Source organism: Anticarsia gemmatalis, chromosome 17 (assembly GCF_050436995.1).
Source record: "Anticarsia gemmatalis isolate Benzon Research Colony breed Stoneville strain chromosome 17, ilAntGemm2 primary, whole genome shotgun sequence".
In the NCBI taxonomy this organism is placed as follows: domain Eukaryota; kingdom Metazoa; phylum Arthropoda; class Insecta; order Lepidoptera; family Erebidae; genus Anticarsia; species Anticarsia gemmatalis.
The window spans coordinates 10,921,832-10,940,050 of record NC_134761.1 but is presented as its reverse complement, the minus strand read 5'-3'; positions in this window follow the sequence as shown (position 1 = coordinate 10,940,050).

Sequence of the window (18,219 nt, the reverse complement as noted above, 5' to 3'; positions counted from 1 at the left end):
TTTAACGGTAAAGTAACAGTAAAATATTCTCAATCTAGTAAATTCATCTATTTCCGTAAAGATTTAGACAAAACTTTTGTTATTGTCAAAAACCCGCCAGAATGACAAAATACAGAACTGTCAAAAACAAAAACATGGTCATAAAATCAAACACTGAAACTCCCACAGCGCATTCATTTTCATTAAAACATCCAAAACATCACCCAAAATCAAAAATCAAAATTAATTTTCATTACAAAAAGGAAAAATAAAAACAGACATCAATCAACCATAAATCAAAACCGAACCCGATTGAAATTATCAAATGCAGATCGAATGAATCAATCAATTTATATCATTCGTTCATTCGTTCTTTGGTGACTGTACTGAACGGATCCGGGGAGGAAATTGAGTGAATGTTTTCCAATTTAATCTCATCTGTGCTGATACTTTGGTAGAAGCGGCGCTGTTTTACAAACACCGCGTCTATTCGAGTATAAGTGTTTTTTTTAAGTTACGATTTTTAAATTGTTTTCGATTTCTCTCTTACTTTTGAAAATTCCAGCTTAGTTTTGGAGTTTGTGAAATAATGGTTAAGACTAGGTACTTGTCTCGCTTTCGAATATCCACTAAAGATGATTACACAATCATCTTTAGTGGATATTCACAATTACAAAAATTAGGTTTTAAAATCAGCAAAAAAATATGTAATAATGATTATTTGATATCCGCGTGATTGTTAACATTATATAACGCAAAATATACCCTGATGTCTGGAAACACACTTTTGTTAACTTTAAAAAAATAGTCAATGTGCCATCCTGTACTAAAAAAGAGACTAACAGACCAATGTGTAAACTTTGTACACACGAAAAAAAACAAATTATCATAAAATGTATATCATAAATTAAACGCTATCTCAAGTTAAATTAGCCTTCAACATAACATAAATTTTTCAACACATGTACCTCAGAATCCTTTCACATCATAATGACTTAAGTTATCAACACAAGATCGGCGCGCTAAGCCCGCAGACGGCTTAAACAGTACGAAAGCTTGTAATCACCTTGTCATGTTCAAATAATGTTTTAAAGGTATATACTTAAGATGTTATAGAAAAGGTATCAAAAGTGGCGAAAAGGTAATATATTATAATAAACTTAAGAACAAGATCTAAAGATATAAAACTATTTTCTTATAACCGCTCCTCTGATTTTGATGAGGTTATTGTAAATTAAATACTTTCGGTAAGATTTATACACCCAGTTCCTCTGTTGAATTCTAGAATCATAGCATCCTATTTGAATCGCGTATGACGTCAAAACAGACTTTTCTGTAATTTACAATTATTATTATAGAGCCTCCGCACGGCCGCTTTACATACCATATTATCTGCATTTCGGCTTTTAATAGGCACCCATATAAACAAAGTCTATGATTTCAACTATCAAAACATTGAATACTTGTCTCCAATATAACCTTCACTATACACTTCAAACACATACAAACCGTAAACCACATATTTTTCCGAACAAAGGCTAACCAAATTACCCGTAGGGTTGTCCAATAAATCAATTGACCGGTCCTTACCGAACTACATGTAGCCGGGACATTTAATTTAGTCGCCAATGTAGCCATTGTATTCAGTGACAGGTCTCAGGTGCCTGTTTATACGACACTGGCTTATTTATTTATTGCTAAGAATCCCGCAGGATCCAATATTTACGATTCACTGGTTTCTTGCAATCGTGTAAGTGGAGGTTAGTTTAGTGGGACATAAGTGTTTGTTTAGACAAAGGACTTGTTACTGGATTTTACTTATGTCTGTGTTGAAATATGTCGAGAGTAAAAAATGATCTTATGTGAACCAGGTTATAAGTTAAGTTAGTCTAAATTAATTGAACTGTTTTAGTGTCACACTATCATTATTTGCATCTTACCAACAAAATATTAATATACTAATATTATTTTCGAAGTGATCAACTTAAAGTCAAAGTTGTTTTTACCGCTCTTGTATATCTTTAGGTTGACTGCCTACCGCGATCAGTGCAAGGTGGTGAAAATATTTAGTACGCATAGAAAAATATTCATTATAATCACATTAATCTCGAATATTCCGTAATCAAATGCTTTTAAAAGAGTTATGCATTAGTTAAACTACATAATAAATAAGTAAGCACCATTTCTCTTCACTTCATTATTACCTTGGACGGTTTTACACAAACAAAACTCGTACAGAATTCAACAGACACTATATCTCATCCGAAATCCATAATTTTATTCACATTACATTTCCTTTAAATGACAAACGTTTCAAAAGTAATTCAAAGAGAATATTTTACGTAAAAACGTTTGTCGGGGGTCCTAGTGTGTTATCAATTTGAAACTAATGGCACAATTTGGATTCAGAGGGGACGAGGCCGATAATAAAATTCATCATGGAAAGCTTCCAGGGCAAAAATTAATATTCCTATGATGTAACGGGGCATTGCTGAACTGTGGGATAAGTTATATACGAAAAGCGTTTAGGTATTTACCAACTTCGGGATAGGTCAAATGAAGTGAGATTGCTTTGTCAAGTACAATATACCAAAGTTTTAATTTATGATAGACCATAGATGATAATTCCTTGAACTATGTTATTACTAGTGCTGTACTATTGCAGATTCGATTCCAACACTGAACAAAATATACGTTTCTCAAAAAAAAACGTTTTGGATCTTTCGATAGCGACAGCTCCATTGTGAATTTGAATACTCGATTGTATTTCAATTTTATTTGAATAGGGGTTTAAAATATTACATCACAACTTAACTATAGTTAAAATAAATATCATTTTATTTATTCCTAATAACCAAAATAAACATACCTGCAATCCAAAGTTACGTGTTTTTAATGCTCGTGTCCGCTAATGCCTTGGACACACGACCTCGAGCGGTAGCGATGAATTACTGCAAATTAAAATTGTTTAATGAATCAACTTTATTGCCCAAAAGATTTGTTTCTGGTTAATTAAGACATGTAATTTCTGTTGCCTTACCGATTTGGGAGTAAAAGTAATAATAATGTTTTTGAAAGTAAAGGCTCTGCCTAATTAATATATTGTATCTAAGTATAGTAAAGTTCTTTAACTAAAGCTTTATGCATACATACATATCGCCACCCCTTCTTCCCATAGGGACAGGCAGAGACCAGAAAATGCCAATTACAATCTTTACAAGCTTTCGTTGCGTTTGCTTGCTTTGAGACTGCTTTTTCTTTGTTTTTTCGCGTAAGAGTAACAAACATACATCCGACCATGCCTTACAATTTTTTGCATTTATAATATGAAGTAGGATTTTCAAAATTGAGTCTAAAATAAGAGTGTCCTATCCCAAAATATATCGATTTCACAATCTTTTTTTACTTTTCAAACACCCAAAAAGTCCATATAACATCCAAACACGGTCATAACAAGCGATAAATCGTATAATATCCAAAACTGTAACGTTATTCAGATTCGACGGTAGATTACGGGAGGACAGCGTTACTTATCGTCATATTATACGCGATAGCACGTAATGTCCGACCGCTGGATATATGGCGAATGTATGTTAATGTACATGCGATAACAACGCTGCTTCACTACGTTTTATCTTAGAACAATGATTTTATTATTTGACCGAATTTTGGGCCGTTTTCGTGCGGTCAGGTAGTACTTTTGGGCTAGGTTGTTTAGGACTCATGAACCTTAATTAATGTTTCATAATTTAACTTTTATTTTCGCTTATGTTACACAGTAAGTCAGTATTAATACCCATGTATTATCGGTCAACTTACTGATTCGCGTATCTTCACTCGAATGCAAAGAGTTAGCCCCTGTTCGTCTTTCGGTTGAATTTTCTAGTAGCCTATATTTGTTTCCGAGTATTTTCTTGCTACCATACTACTGTTATCTTGTCAAAAGCTTAGTATACGACAAGCAGTAGGCAAACATTCAGATATAATTATAACTAAATTTAGACAAATATCAAACTAAAACAAAACTAAAAATTACGAACACTTTTGTCCTCAACTGTAGCCGCCAGGATAATGTGCGAAGAAATAAAAATGCAGGGAACGCTAGGTGCTAACAGTAGTTAAATCATGCACAGAGACAATTTATGTAAGCACGTTAGTTCGAGCTCCTACCGGAGTTTTCACGTATACCGGTCAGTGTGCATAATGTACTGCAGTGCATGTTCTTTTAGCACTCCGGCCTTCGTAGGCAACCTTCCAAATTTGCCAGGTGTCTACCCACTTGTAGAACAAATTGGTGTTCATTTGTTTGCTTTGAAGAGGCAGTTAAGGTTGTAAAAGTTCTAACAACTATTATTTTTTCTTTTATTTTTTGAGTTTTTTTGTGTGTGTTCATCGCTGGTTGTTAACAAATTAAATGATCAAAATTGATGCAAGTTTTTTTCTAAACAACTGTTCAAGTTTAGACATGGATTTACCTCTATCAACGACTTGATGTAAAGCTTCTGTTAGCCAATTTGTATCTCGAGCAATATTATTAATCATCATTTTATAAAAATATATTTTCAGAATTTTTCATTAATTAGGTGGTTCGCACCACGACAGATACAGGTGACCTAGACATAAGAACGCGACTGGAGACTGCGATCGTCACTTTACTTACGATCTGTCTCCTGTCGCAGTCTCGCTTGCGAACTGTCTCATATGCAATGTCTAAAGTCAAGCCACGGTCGCAGTCTGTGGTCTCGGTATCATGTCTCAGTCTCGCTTTCGAACTCCTTTAAACTATACGACTAAAATATCACATTTTCTATCTACCTTACAATATTATCGAGCTGTAACAAAACATGAAAGTTTCAAAGCTCTGTCCGATTATAACCACTGACTGGTGTGCGGTGAAATAAATTGATAATCCTTGCTAATGACATGTAACATATTTAACATTTTGATGAAAGCCTACTTATAAGCCTCTACATTGAAGGGCTTATTATTTTGATGTGAAAATCCATAGTATTTTATAATATAAAGTCACAATAACGTATGTCTGTATTTATAACACTTTCATAATCAAATTGATAAAATTATTTAAATGATATTTTGCATAATCATAAGTTTTTTTTTATCAATACCCTAACTATTTTTTATTTAATTCTAGTTACATGTCTCCGTTTATATCCTCCAAAGTTACTCAAAGCCCTATAGTAAAACGTATCTCTCTATTTAGATAATATAAAAAATATAGAAGATCATTTAAAAAACATTAAAAGAATATTTTGGTTTTCGGTTGAACTGACACCGAATCTTACTAATATGTGAAATTTTAGACGTTCAGATGTTTGTAACACAATCACGCCAAAACAAATAAACGGGTTTACATGAAATTTTGTAGACGTTACTTCATAGGATTGCCACAAAGGATTCTTTTCCACCGAAATATCTTTTCCGGTGCAAACCGCAAGCAGAAGCAGTAGTTTAAAACCTGGATTAACACATAAGATACTATTTTGCTTTTGCCCAGCAATAGAACACATCAATGAAAAAAACTTTTTTGCCTCAGAAATCTCTTTACGCAATTCGGGCCTTCTTCTTCTTATCGTATGGTTAGTGGTCAACCTAGTGTCAAAGTTGTTCAAGCCGCCCGAAAGGCCTTTGACATGGCTTAACGACTTTTATCTTAGTAGACAACAACCGGGACCGACTTTTTACGTGCCCTCCGAAGCACGGAGGCGCTCAGTTGAAATACCACTATGCAGTCACCCATCTATAGAATGACCGCGCCAACGGTGGCTTAACCCACAGATCGTTTACCGACTGGTGAGCGCAACTGGCTATGGGCGCCTACACAACTACACAATTCGGGCCGAAACTATTTTACTGTATATAAGACGACACTCTTTCTATTTACAAACAGAATCTCCCTATATGGCCTGTACCAAGTTGCACACTGAAAGCATAGCAGACAGTATCAATTATCTTGGCCAGGCATTTAGCTAAATTATGAACCATTACCGCTTGTAATTGGCGACCCCGCACCGGATTATGTTACTTTACCGAATATACTCGTGGTAGGGGAGAGTGGGGTCAATTGTAAACGAGAGCTTATTTATGTTGATTGAATTATTGTAAATTTGACTGGAACGATAAAAATTAGAAAAATAATTTATTAAAGAATACGGGAATTAACGCGAACACGCATTTTACCTTAAAATGCCTAACGTTTCGGCGCAGGTTGCACTTGCCGTGGTCGCAGGCTGACTGGAGCAGCGATGACAGGACTTCCCGTATTCTATTATTCATTAAACATGCAACGCGAGAGTTTAAAAGTTAGAAAAATAATTGTATCTCTCTAAATATAGAAAGGTCTTCGCGCCATTTCTAGTAAAATTGATGATGGTGTAGAATTTATTAATATACTGGAGTAGATAAATTAACTTACTATAGTACCTATTAACTAAGTAGAGGTTTATGCAATTCAGAATTTAAAACGTTAATGATGCAGCTACTTTATTTTGGAATACACATACTTAATTACTTAATATTATCTTGATAAATCGTGCATGCTAACGTTTTCTACTAAGTTGTCTGACTAAACGCAATGTTTATTATATCTTATTCTGAACCCAGAACCATAACAAACATTTTATTTCGGGAGATATTATTTTCAGACTGAATTATCGTGTCTCTTCTTCTCTTAGAATTTTATATTTAACTTAATTTTGTTATTTCTAAGCATAACCTCAAATCCCATAAATGATATTTTTAGGAAATCGCCTTGTACATACATATGTACATTTTGCACAGAATTCATTTCAGTCGCATTACAAGAGCAACAGCAAGTAAAACACAAAATCAAAAGCATCCAATTTGGAGTTCACACAAAAACTTCATTCCCCTCATTATTTTTATAATCCTCAATTAACAGAGTCCACTCGCTCCCAAAAATCAACACCAAAAGAAAATACCTTAATGAAATCACAAATGAAACAATTACATGTACAAATTGGTTCATTTACCTCCTGAATATGTCAGTAATATTAATATAATACTGCAAAATAAAATAGCTCAGTAATGGCGTATTAACTCGACTGGGACGCGTTTAATTTTATTTTTGTCGTATTATATCGGATAATTATGATATGTGCTGACGCAAATTGGGATAAAGGCGGGGCGTGAGTGCCCGGCTTACTGAATGCGTTGATTTCAAAATGTTGGTATGTAATTACTGTGGTGTGGTCACCATGTCTTTTTAGAAATTTGGATTTCAATGTTAGAATAGTCCACTCAAAATCATTAGGTTAGACTTTTACATGCTGTATCTATTCGTATAAGTTAGTGGTCACTAAGACGATAAAATAAAATGTGGTAACTGCGCCCTGAATTTTTATTTATGATAAGGTCTTCTTATTTCGTTTTCACAAGCCGCAATAAGACGTAATTGCCGAGATTCCGAAGCCGATTCAAACGTAGTTGGAATCGGCTTCCAGTCTTTTTAGATGCAGCTGATATTATACAAGCATTCTACATAGAGCGACTGCCTATCGGACCTCCACAACCCAGTTACCTGGGTAATAACACGATACCTCTCGATAAGACAGGTTGTCAGATTTTCAAGTTTCTAACTATCTTCTAACTACAGGTGAAATCATTTCCTCCATATTTCCTATACCCAAACCATATAAAGACCCATGTTACAACGAGAATAACGACTACAAGGCCTATGTAGGCTTGCTTTGTACCAATTAACAAAGAACAGGAGATACGTGCCCGCATGCTAAGCTTTTTACAAAAAGATTCCCGTGCTGCACTGTTTTGCAAATATCTTTTCTCTCTCATTTTTAGCAGAACCTGAGCTGATTTTTACCTCTAAAATTCAAAACGTCTCGTGTCTATGTACCTTACTTACCTTAAAAAACATTCCGAGTTACAATTTAATTTAAAAAAGACCAAAAGAAACATGTTTTTATATTTAAGCTGCTATATTTAAGCTTCAAGCCGGCAATCCAAGCATGGAACTATACTCCATACTACTATTCAACTTATTTAGATGTTCACTGACGCCAGAATCGAACCCGCCGCTTACATCCTACAATTCTTAAAAAACATCCTACAGGAAACTTTACTCTATTCTATGCTAAAGCTCAAAACGTCTACAATTTTCATATTTACGTAGGCGAGAATCAAACGTGATATCCTCGTGGTAGGTATAATAAGCGGATAATGTGAGAGATAGCGTGTACGTCGGTAGTTCGGTACAATTATATAATTAAGTTATACTCGATGTACGCCACGCCCTCAACAATGACCGGTCGATGCGCGGCGCTAGTGACCGCGGGTTAGTGTTTAGAAACTGTTAGAAATCGCTACCGAGAGTGTTACAAATGCAATGCCTTCTTAAACATTGGCTTGGTACATATAATTTGCAAGATATTCTTTATGAAAAGGTACTGCTGTATGCTCTTAACGCATAGTGCATTATACATATGCATACAGCACATTTATTTTTATAAAATGAAAAACTCAGTAGTAGTATTTATATGTCCATTTAAAACTTATTTGTCTCTGCTCACAAATAAAGATAATGCTAAATTAAACTTATTATTTGTAATTGCTTTATACCAGAAAGTTAACGTAACCATTTATTACACAAAAAGTTCTGAATTTTTAACTTACGATATACAAAATGTTATTTAATTTTCAAGAACCTTTGATAGTCGTTACCAGTAGTCAGAAGCTTGAACGTTTCACAACTAGCCAAGGGGTATCGTGCTAAATGCTGATGATCATATACATAATATCGTTTGACATATGAAATGGCTCAGAAAAATCAGCTGAATATCATGTCGGGGAAAAAGTCTTTTCGCATTATAGTATGGCTTCAAGAATCACAAATGGGTACACGGTTTATAAGGTTTCTTTCAGTGAGCTCGTGAGGTACCCAAATATCGAACATTTTTGTATAGAGAAAAGATTTTATTACAAGTTCATACATACTATAATACGAAAAGACTTTTTCCCCGACCTAATATAATCCCCGTTCACCGCCACCACTGGGGCTCAAACTTTAGGCATTTGCAATGCTTGTTAATGTTAATAGGGAATCTGAATTCACCGTGCGATCGCTTTCCGGCTTACTGAATATCCATTTCAGTCGCATTACTGTGTTTAATGCCTCTGTAATAATATTAGGTAATGTCTGTCTCGAGTTAATAATGGCCTGTACTTAGGTACTATAGTCATATGTCAAAGTATTATATCACTTGGGGTGCTGTGACACCCCATTGACGCAATTGCTAAGTAATTGCAATCATTATTAACCGTAGCTTTTACTGTTGACGGCCTCCTCCAATTTTTATTAGCGTATTTCTAGACTGTATGATAAATATGTGTCAAGAAAAGCAATACATGATTTGTTAAACTTGTAGGTTAGGTATTGAGTCACCTCACTACACACTATTAAGAAGAAATAATTCTAATCCATGTTTAATATACTTCTGATTCCAGTAAAAAAGTAAAAAAATATAAAAGTCAAATTAGCGATTTAAAACTTTTGCGACTTGTACTATATAGATGTTTACTTGAAATAAACTCTATATAAAAACCACTTAACGTTTCCTATTAATTAATATTTTGGACCCAAAAACTAGCAAATTTTTACACACACTACGTATTCCTCATACTTCAAATTCTTACAATAACTTCGTCCCATAATACGTCAACGTGAAAGCATAACAGTACATAAGAATAAGAACATTGGCTTCCCAATATCGTAGGGACTAACGAGGCAAGTTGCCCGCCACGCGGCGGCTTAACAAAGAAAACTTCCACCCAAACGAAACTGTCACAGACAGGTATCGAACGAGTTCCGTGCCAGTTGATCACTAGTTGTGGACACAAGAGAACATTCTCATTATTTTTTTCTTAACAGATGTAAAATGTTGATTACAAGTTTGATTGTACTTATGTAATTGTGTGTTAAAAATATCGTATCGTATTTTTAAAACAGCATTTTATAACCAACATTTTGTCATTAACTCAAAAATGAAAAAAAAGTCAGCGTCCTTTAAATTGATATATTTGTTTAGTAAATTAATTTGCTGTATTGTATTCACACAATATCAAAATTAGTGAATTTACAGTAATGTAAGTCTTATTCTGTCAAAAACATCAAAAGGCACCGTTAAATGACTTTAGCTGGAGTAATAAAATAAAAGTCCCTTAAAAAAAATATTTATTTGATTGTGCCTGGCCAGACGATATTGTAAATACTTTATAGGTAATGGTAATAGGCCCGTTACTACATGGGACTACATTGTAGATGGCGAAATATGGGTGAATTTTTTTCACCTCTACACCTTCTGGTATAACACGCGTGCATATATTATTATGTGTATATTAACATAGATAAAATAAAACTAAAATTTATTTTCTTCGAAAATTTTACGTGTCTCCTCAATTCACGTACCGCATCACAGGAAAAGACAGCCCGATACGATAGTTGGAAGTCGCGATTTGTTTAGAGTTTTTCCCGAGGTGCAAGCCCCAAGTAAATTGTTTCAAACTAATATAAATTCGTCCTCAATACACCAACCGACTCTGTTTATCTGCTGCAAATTATTTACTTCTACTTTTTGTTCAGTTTTCGGGAAATTGGATGGAAGATATTTATGTTTTTAGGAAGTTAGGTTATTTAGAGTCGTGTGATTAGTGATAAAGTAAGATTAGTAAGATCAGCTTGTCTTTTGTGTTATAACCAAGGTTACTAGGTTTTGGAGGTCTGTTAGGCTGGCGCTTTATGGAAAATACTGGTATTCAGATGCGTCCGGTGAGACTAACAAAGTTTGCCTTTTGTGAAGTGACGTTTACTCTTCTTACCGTAATTTTACCATTATTAATGTTAATCCTATGTAATAAGGAGCTAACCTATTGCCATTTACAAGCCAAAGAATTGCTCTTATCTATTTTCCTCTTCTTTATCCACAAAAAGCATGTCTCACAATTAAATTAACCAAACAATCAGCAGTACAAAGGACAGACTAAATAATTTAACCGACTGCGCCACAAAAGCACAGTAAAGTTCTTTTGTCCGACGAAAATGTCCGTATTTTGTATTCAGATTCGAAAGAGCATCTATGCGGGACGTTGTGTGCTTTTTTAATCTTTTTGATACACTTACGCTAGATTTGGAGTACTGTGTGACCTTACTAGGGACTCTCGAATCAAACAAACGTGAAAAACGAGTGAGTTCTATTCGTCTTTTGAAATATTTTGTATGTTTAATGTCATTGGCAGGCAATGTTAGCCTTTTCTAATTTATATTGAACTATTTCTCAATAGTAAATCAGAGTGAACATTATTGATGTGATTGTTACAAATTTACGACGGCGTGGTATTATGGTCGTTTTGAATTAAAAATGTCTCATGTAAGTTTCCATAAATTTTATTTTGCTAATAGTTTTACTATATTGTTGTAAGAAAATAATAGATAAGATCAATTAAAACTTGGATCTCTTTAATTTTAAGATAACATTAAGGCTATAAAGATATACATTAGCTATTTACTTTCGAAATGTAAATAATTAATAAATATAATTAGTGCTACAAGAATTATACCTCTTTTGGACACAACCTGATTTAACAAACGTTTATAATCTGCTTTAAGAACTTTAAACCGCCGAAGATTTTATCACGATAACTTTACCATTACAATTAATTAATACTTATATAGCTATACAATAGAACATCCAAATGGCCTGTTTACCAAACTGATTATTAATCACGCCACAATCTTGGCTGCATACAGTTAACTAATCAACTACTTACTTAGTCAATTATCGAGATTAACCGGAGATTAACAACGGCTTAGACGTACAAATTTGCCTAGTGGCCGCGTAATAATCCTGTGTATTGAATAATAGATTATTGGTCAATTTGTATGGAAATGGTTCTGTTGGTAGTGTTATTGAATTGAAATAGCATTTGAGATAGAGGGTCTTATGAAGTCAATATACTAAAGTCGCCGATTATCTATTGACAACTTGTTTACAGCGACTTTGTTTCTACAAGTCATCGATTCTTATAAAATAAAAAGTTTACAGAGCCAAATCTGTCGGCAAATCGATAACTTTGGATTTTTGATCAGAAAATCTGGATGGTTTTCTATGTTAAGACAATATTTTCCGGTTAATTCTCCCAGATACCCTTATTTGATGTATCATTTTGCAATATCCACAGAAAATGTAATAGAAAATCATTGAAAACGTCTACAATATTGTCTCGAATATACCTAGTTATGTGGCTATTGAAAAATGTACCCTGGTAAACATTTAGTTACAAAAAAGAAAAACAGTTCTTTCTCAAAATGTTTACTTAACTTAAAAAGTTACTTTTGTTAAAATGTTAAATACTAAAGTTCATTTGTTTTTAACATCGAATAACGTAATCACCCATCGACTCAGTACAAGACCGGCGAGATTCATACAAAAACACTACTTTGATCATTTCAACCACTGACATTCATACAACAGATCGAAATATCGAAATTTTAAAATGAAAATATTTTATGAAACTTTACATTCAAAAACAGAAATCCTATCATTTACAAGCTTAACGATAAACCACTGTGAAAAGAGGAAATATAAAATACTAGCTGACCCGTGCGGCTCCGCTCGCGTGAATGATTTTTTTTTACTAATTCAAAGCTTAATTATTCCTTAACAACAAAATATGCTTTCTTTCACGAAAAATATTCTCAAAATTATTTATATCTCATATAACTCGCGCTAAAGCATATCCGCCATTAAAACTGTTGCCATGACAACGGAATTTTGTTAATTCAATGTCATTATAATATTGGTTATTCGCGACTTCGGTGGCGAAACCTGAATTTTTCCGGGAAATGCGTCATTTTCCCGGGGTAAAAAGTAGCCTATGTCCTTTCTCGGGTATCAAACTATCTCCATACCAAATTTCATGCAAATTGGTTCAGTAGTTTAGGCGTGATTGAGTAGCAGACAGACAGACAGACAGACAGACAGACAGACAGACAGACAGAGTTACTTTCGCATTTATAATATTAGTATGGATTTTTTCCGCAAAAAATATTTTTTTGGACAAAAAGATTTTTTTCCAGTGGTAACACTGCGCGCGTCCAGTTGTTTTATTTATTCCTCAATCATTGATTCCCTTTGTGTTACGAATTTTACGGACTTAGCGTTTTTTAGCCTAGTGTGTTAATGTATCGGAAAATAAAAATTGAAATTCGAAAGCACTGAGGTGTATTTATACCTTTTTCGTATGGATTTTTTCAAATGTATTTGTACATTGAAAAAATCCATACGAAAAATTGTACTACCGAATTTTGTACGTATGTTTTGTAGTTGACGGATGATGCATATAGCGACTGAATTATTCAGAATTGAATAATAAAATTTCAGAATTTTTGAGGCGTAAAGGTAGAGTAGAGAAATGCAACTTGAATGTACATTCAGAGATCGCTTAAGTGTGATTGGATCTCCAACTATTTCTTTGATCATTCTCATCAAAATTTATTGTTTGGTTCAGCTGTGAGAACATAGCAGATAGATAGACTGACTATTGTATTTAGACCATATTAATTCTCTGGTCTCTGCCTATCCCTATGGGAAGAAGCCGTGATTTCATATATGTATGTATATTTAATTTCCGACTTGCATTTAATGTATCCGCATCAATACAGACATAATATAGTTCACAGTTCACAAACGTTTCCAGTTACCTCGCTGTCGGTTAAAAGTTGAAGTAAGGAATATTTTCGTTATATTCCTACATACATACATACATACATACAAGTAAGAACGTCCACGGCCGCTAAGTAGCCGAGCACTCAGAGAGCGCTACACGATCCACCACTAAGCTCATTTCGCCCGCTTTGGTTTTATAAAACTGGGTAAATTCCAACACAAAATACATTCATTTTAGACACTAAGTATGCTTGAAGATGTGGCAGTTTAATACTCGTGTTATATTCTAGTATGGCTTTTAGAATAAAAATCCTTTTAAAATTGAAACTAGTTCTTGAATGTGGTGTGCCGGAATAGGACTTAGCGATATTGGTTTCGCGTATGGATATTCTGATGTTATACTTATATGACGTTTTGTATTGACGTTTTGACGGTTTAATATACAAAATTGCACTCTAAAAGTGAATGAGGAAGTTAAAACCAAGTAGTTATCTGTTTCTACATAATATTGGAAACCTAAAGTCATAGTTTTGTTAAACCACCTTCTATTATATGTAAATACGACAGTCAATTCGAGATGCACAAAGACCCAGCGCAGAAACTCTACTGACGGTAGACTAGCCTAATATTTAATTTATTTTTTTAACAATTTTTAAAATACATTTTTTTTGTCACATTATCTAACATATACGCTATTTAACATATATGCGTTAGTCATAATATTAGTTATTACTTAATAACAAATTGTCAGTGTCCATCACAAAACAACCATATCCAAACACATCGTTAATTTCATTCGCACATCCGTTCACCTCCTCTAGAGTCCGTTGGCTGAATGAAATTTCAGTAATTTGGTAAAGCGAATGCTAGGTACGGGTCCCGGGCGGGATTTTCTTACAATCCGCGCTTTGTTTTCAAGTCTATTTGAAGCGTAACGTCCAATATTCCTTGACCTCCCCCTCCCCTAGAATTTTGATACAACGATGACGTGAGAAATGAAAATCCTTGCAACACAAGAGGTCATTGTCATTGGTTATGACTTGTTTTAACTTTGCTGTTAATATAGAACGTATCGTTATAAAAATAGAGGTGATAATTGCGTGTTTTGTTAGTGGTGTTTAAGTTTGTTTTGTTTTGAATATTATCTGTTTGCACAGATTAAGAATGTTACCATTCCGATGGTTATTTCATAGTCGTTATAATTTTGAGGAGTTGCGATATAAACATTAGCATAATTTTCCTATTTCATTGGAGATTTAGTGTATTTGCGTGGTGGTGCTTCTTTTTGGATAATTTTTCGATGCGATTAAAGGATTTATGTGTATAGCTTTAACAATATAAACAGGTTCAGTTTATACTGTTTTACTTCCTTGAGAGTTTTATATATTTATCTGGTCTACCGTAAATACGTTATTGTGAGACGAATGTATAAGTTTTTCTTGGTAAAACGTAAACTATATAACGGCTCATTTCAAGTTAATGTAGTGCTATTAGAATTGTATCCTCTAGACTTATCGGACATTGTTTGTTTAGCATTGAGAATTAATAGTTTTATGACCCAATTATTAATAGCTTATTTTATATTTATATTTATTTATTTATTTATAGTTTATTTGCATAAAATGTAGGTACATAAGTTGGAATAAGTTTGATTGGAACCATATACATTTTGTCAAACTGTGACATGCAAATCTTACAGTGGAGAAAATTAGACATATTTATTTAATTGTACATTGTCGCTTAGACTAAGTAGACACCATCATATACATAAATATAGGCATTTTTAATTAATAAATGCTTACACAAAGATGCTTATAATAACTAATCAAAGTAAATAAAAATCAACCAAATTTCGTTCAACAATAATCAATTTGTAATACCAACAAAATAATCGTTTACTAGAACTTGTCCTACTAAACTACTAAACGGAACTAGTCGATACAAATGGACGATGTTATTCGCAATAGCTTACAAGGTTAGTCCCTGAACTAGCTAGATAATTTAGTACCACTTCGTGATACCTAGCTCTCAAAACTTTGATGCTCTACATTGTATTGCTTCTATTTGTTAAAGATTATTTTATTATAAGAACGTTTGACTGTTTTATAGAATTTGGTAGATTTCGGCATCAACTGTTTTAGATGGATAATCAGTGAAGGTGTTTGAAAGTAATTTAAGTTACAGAAATTTTATAATAAACTAGCTGACCCGCGCAACTTCGCTTGCGTCACATTAGAGAGAAAGAGTGATTTTATCCCCTGTTTTAGTAACATTTTTTACTGTTACTCTGCTCCTATTGGTCGTAGCGTGAAGACATATAGCCTTCCTCGATAAATGGGCTATCTAACACTGAAAAAAATTTTCAAATCGTACCAGTAGTTCCTGAGATTAGCGCGTTCAAACAAACAAACCAACAATCAAACAAACCCTTCAGATTTATAATATTAGTATAGATTAAACATGCAACGCAAAAAAGATTTTTATGTTTTAGTATTCATTGTCATAGTGGCAACGGATATACATAATTTGTGAAAATTTCAGCATCCTGGCTATTACGTATTATAAGATAGAGCCTGGTGACAGACGGACAGACAGCGGAAGCTTAGAAATAGAGGCCTAAAAACAAACTATGTATTTCCCGTATATAAAGGTAACTTTATCAGGTTATTTCAAACAAATCTATAAAAAAACGTATCACCAAATACTCTCGAAGGAATATTTGTATCAGTCAGAGGTCGAACCTGTTCATCATTGTCAACAATATACAAATAACGCAAGTGAAGACTGATTACTGCACCACGAGGGATCTATCGCTCTTCGAATTTACTTCCATTTGCTATAAATGTTAGGATTTCGGAGATATTTGTTTTTAGAAACTATTGATTTTTAAACGCGTGGTTATTTGTTTGATTTAATGTGTTATTATACGTTTACTTGCTATGGATATATATTAATCACTTGCCGTTTAAATATCGTCCCATAACCACCCACCCTAAACGGCTGAAATAATACAGTCGTTTAGGGTTTGATTACCAACGAAGAATACGCTAGATTGAAACCTAAGCTTTTTTGTATCTCGTTGCCAAAGGAGATCGGCAGATTTCGTACAGCTTAAAGTTAGTGTTGTTTCATTACAAAATTTGTACCACTTATCAAGGGGACCAAGTCACTTATTTTTATTTGGGAGTATTATTTTTAGAAGTCCGGATTAATTAATAATTCAGGAAGAAAGTTTTGATTAATTAAATAATATTTTTCGGTCTATGGCTTATATTTGTCATATTTGTTTGTTATATTTGACAACTAAAGAAAAAGAAAATCTCGTGAGACGTCACTGTTAGTCTGACGTCTACGCATCCGTGTTGTTTTGTATTGTGGTTTTGACAGCATCTGAGCAATTTAACGAACTATCGGGGCTTCTTAAAATGGACATAACTTTTACATCCCAACTTTTAAAAATATAAGAATTTTAAAATAAGCTTGTTTATCATATTAGCTATCAATTAAAACAAAAAGAAAACCTAAACATGACATATTATAAGCTGTACGAATTCTTCATACAAACCTGCCGTTCGCCTTTTATAATAATCAGATCAGCTTAAACAGCTGACAGCCCACGTAAATGTGACAGACATACAGATCTTCAAGTTTGTAATAAAAGTGCAAATTTGTGTAGGAGGATGGCTTTTATAAAGAAATCGATTCTATCCTTGGTCTAATTAGCTTGGTATTGAACTATTCATAACCCATTAAAGAAACCAAGATCATTTCCCTTCAACACTGGACTTTACAGCGTCCTTAGATACCCCGTGGTTTGAGCTCGTGTAACAAAGTGTGACGTCACGCTCACATCATGCTGCCACTGTAGCCTTGCATTACAAACGTGCAAGGTTAACTGTCGGATTACCTACCCACTATCATTGCAATACTCTATTAAAGACTACAGATAGATTGCTATCTTAGATTAATACAAAATGATCTATCACTAATTGGTGTTAGAATTGCTATCCTTGGGTTGTAGAAAACGAAGTTACGATAAAATTATAGATGCTTGAATTTAGTAAAGTAAACAGCAGATAGTTAAGGCATCGAAAATGGTCGTAAGGTCTATCAAGGAGTTATTTATAGGGGCAAGTGTATAAACAAAAAAAAACTTAATTTGGCTGTAATTTTGTTTTTTTTACGAATTTCTCATTGGGACTGGACTTTACAGCGTCCTTAGAAACCCCGTGGTTTGAGCTCGTGTAACAAAGTGTGACGTCACGCTCACATCATGCTGCCAGGGTAGCCTTGCAGTACAACCGTACAAGGTTAGCTGTCGTTTTACCTACCCACGATCATTGCAATACTCTATCAAAGATTACAGATAGATTTCTATCTTAGATTAAAACAAAATGATCTATTTATTAATTGGTGTTAGAATTGCAATGCAAGAATGGGTTATAGAAAGCGAAGTTACGATTTAATTATAGATGCTTGAATTTAGTAGAGTAAACAGCAGATAGTTAAGGCATCGAAAATGGTC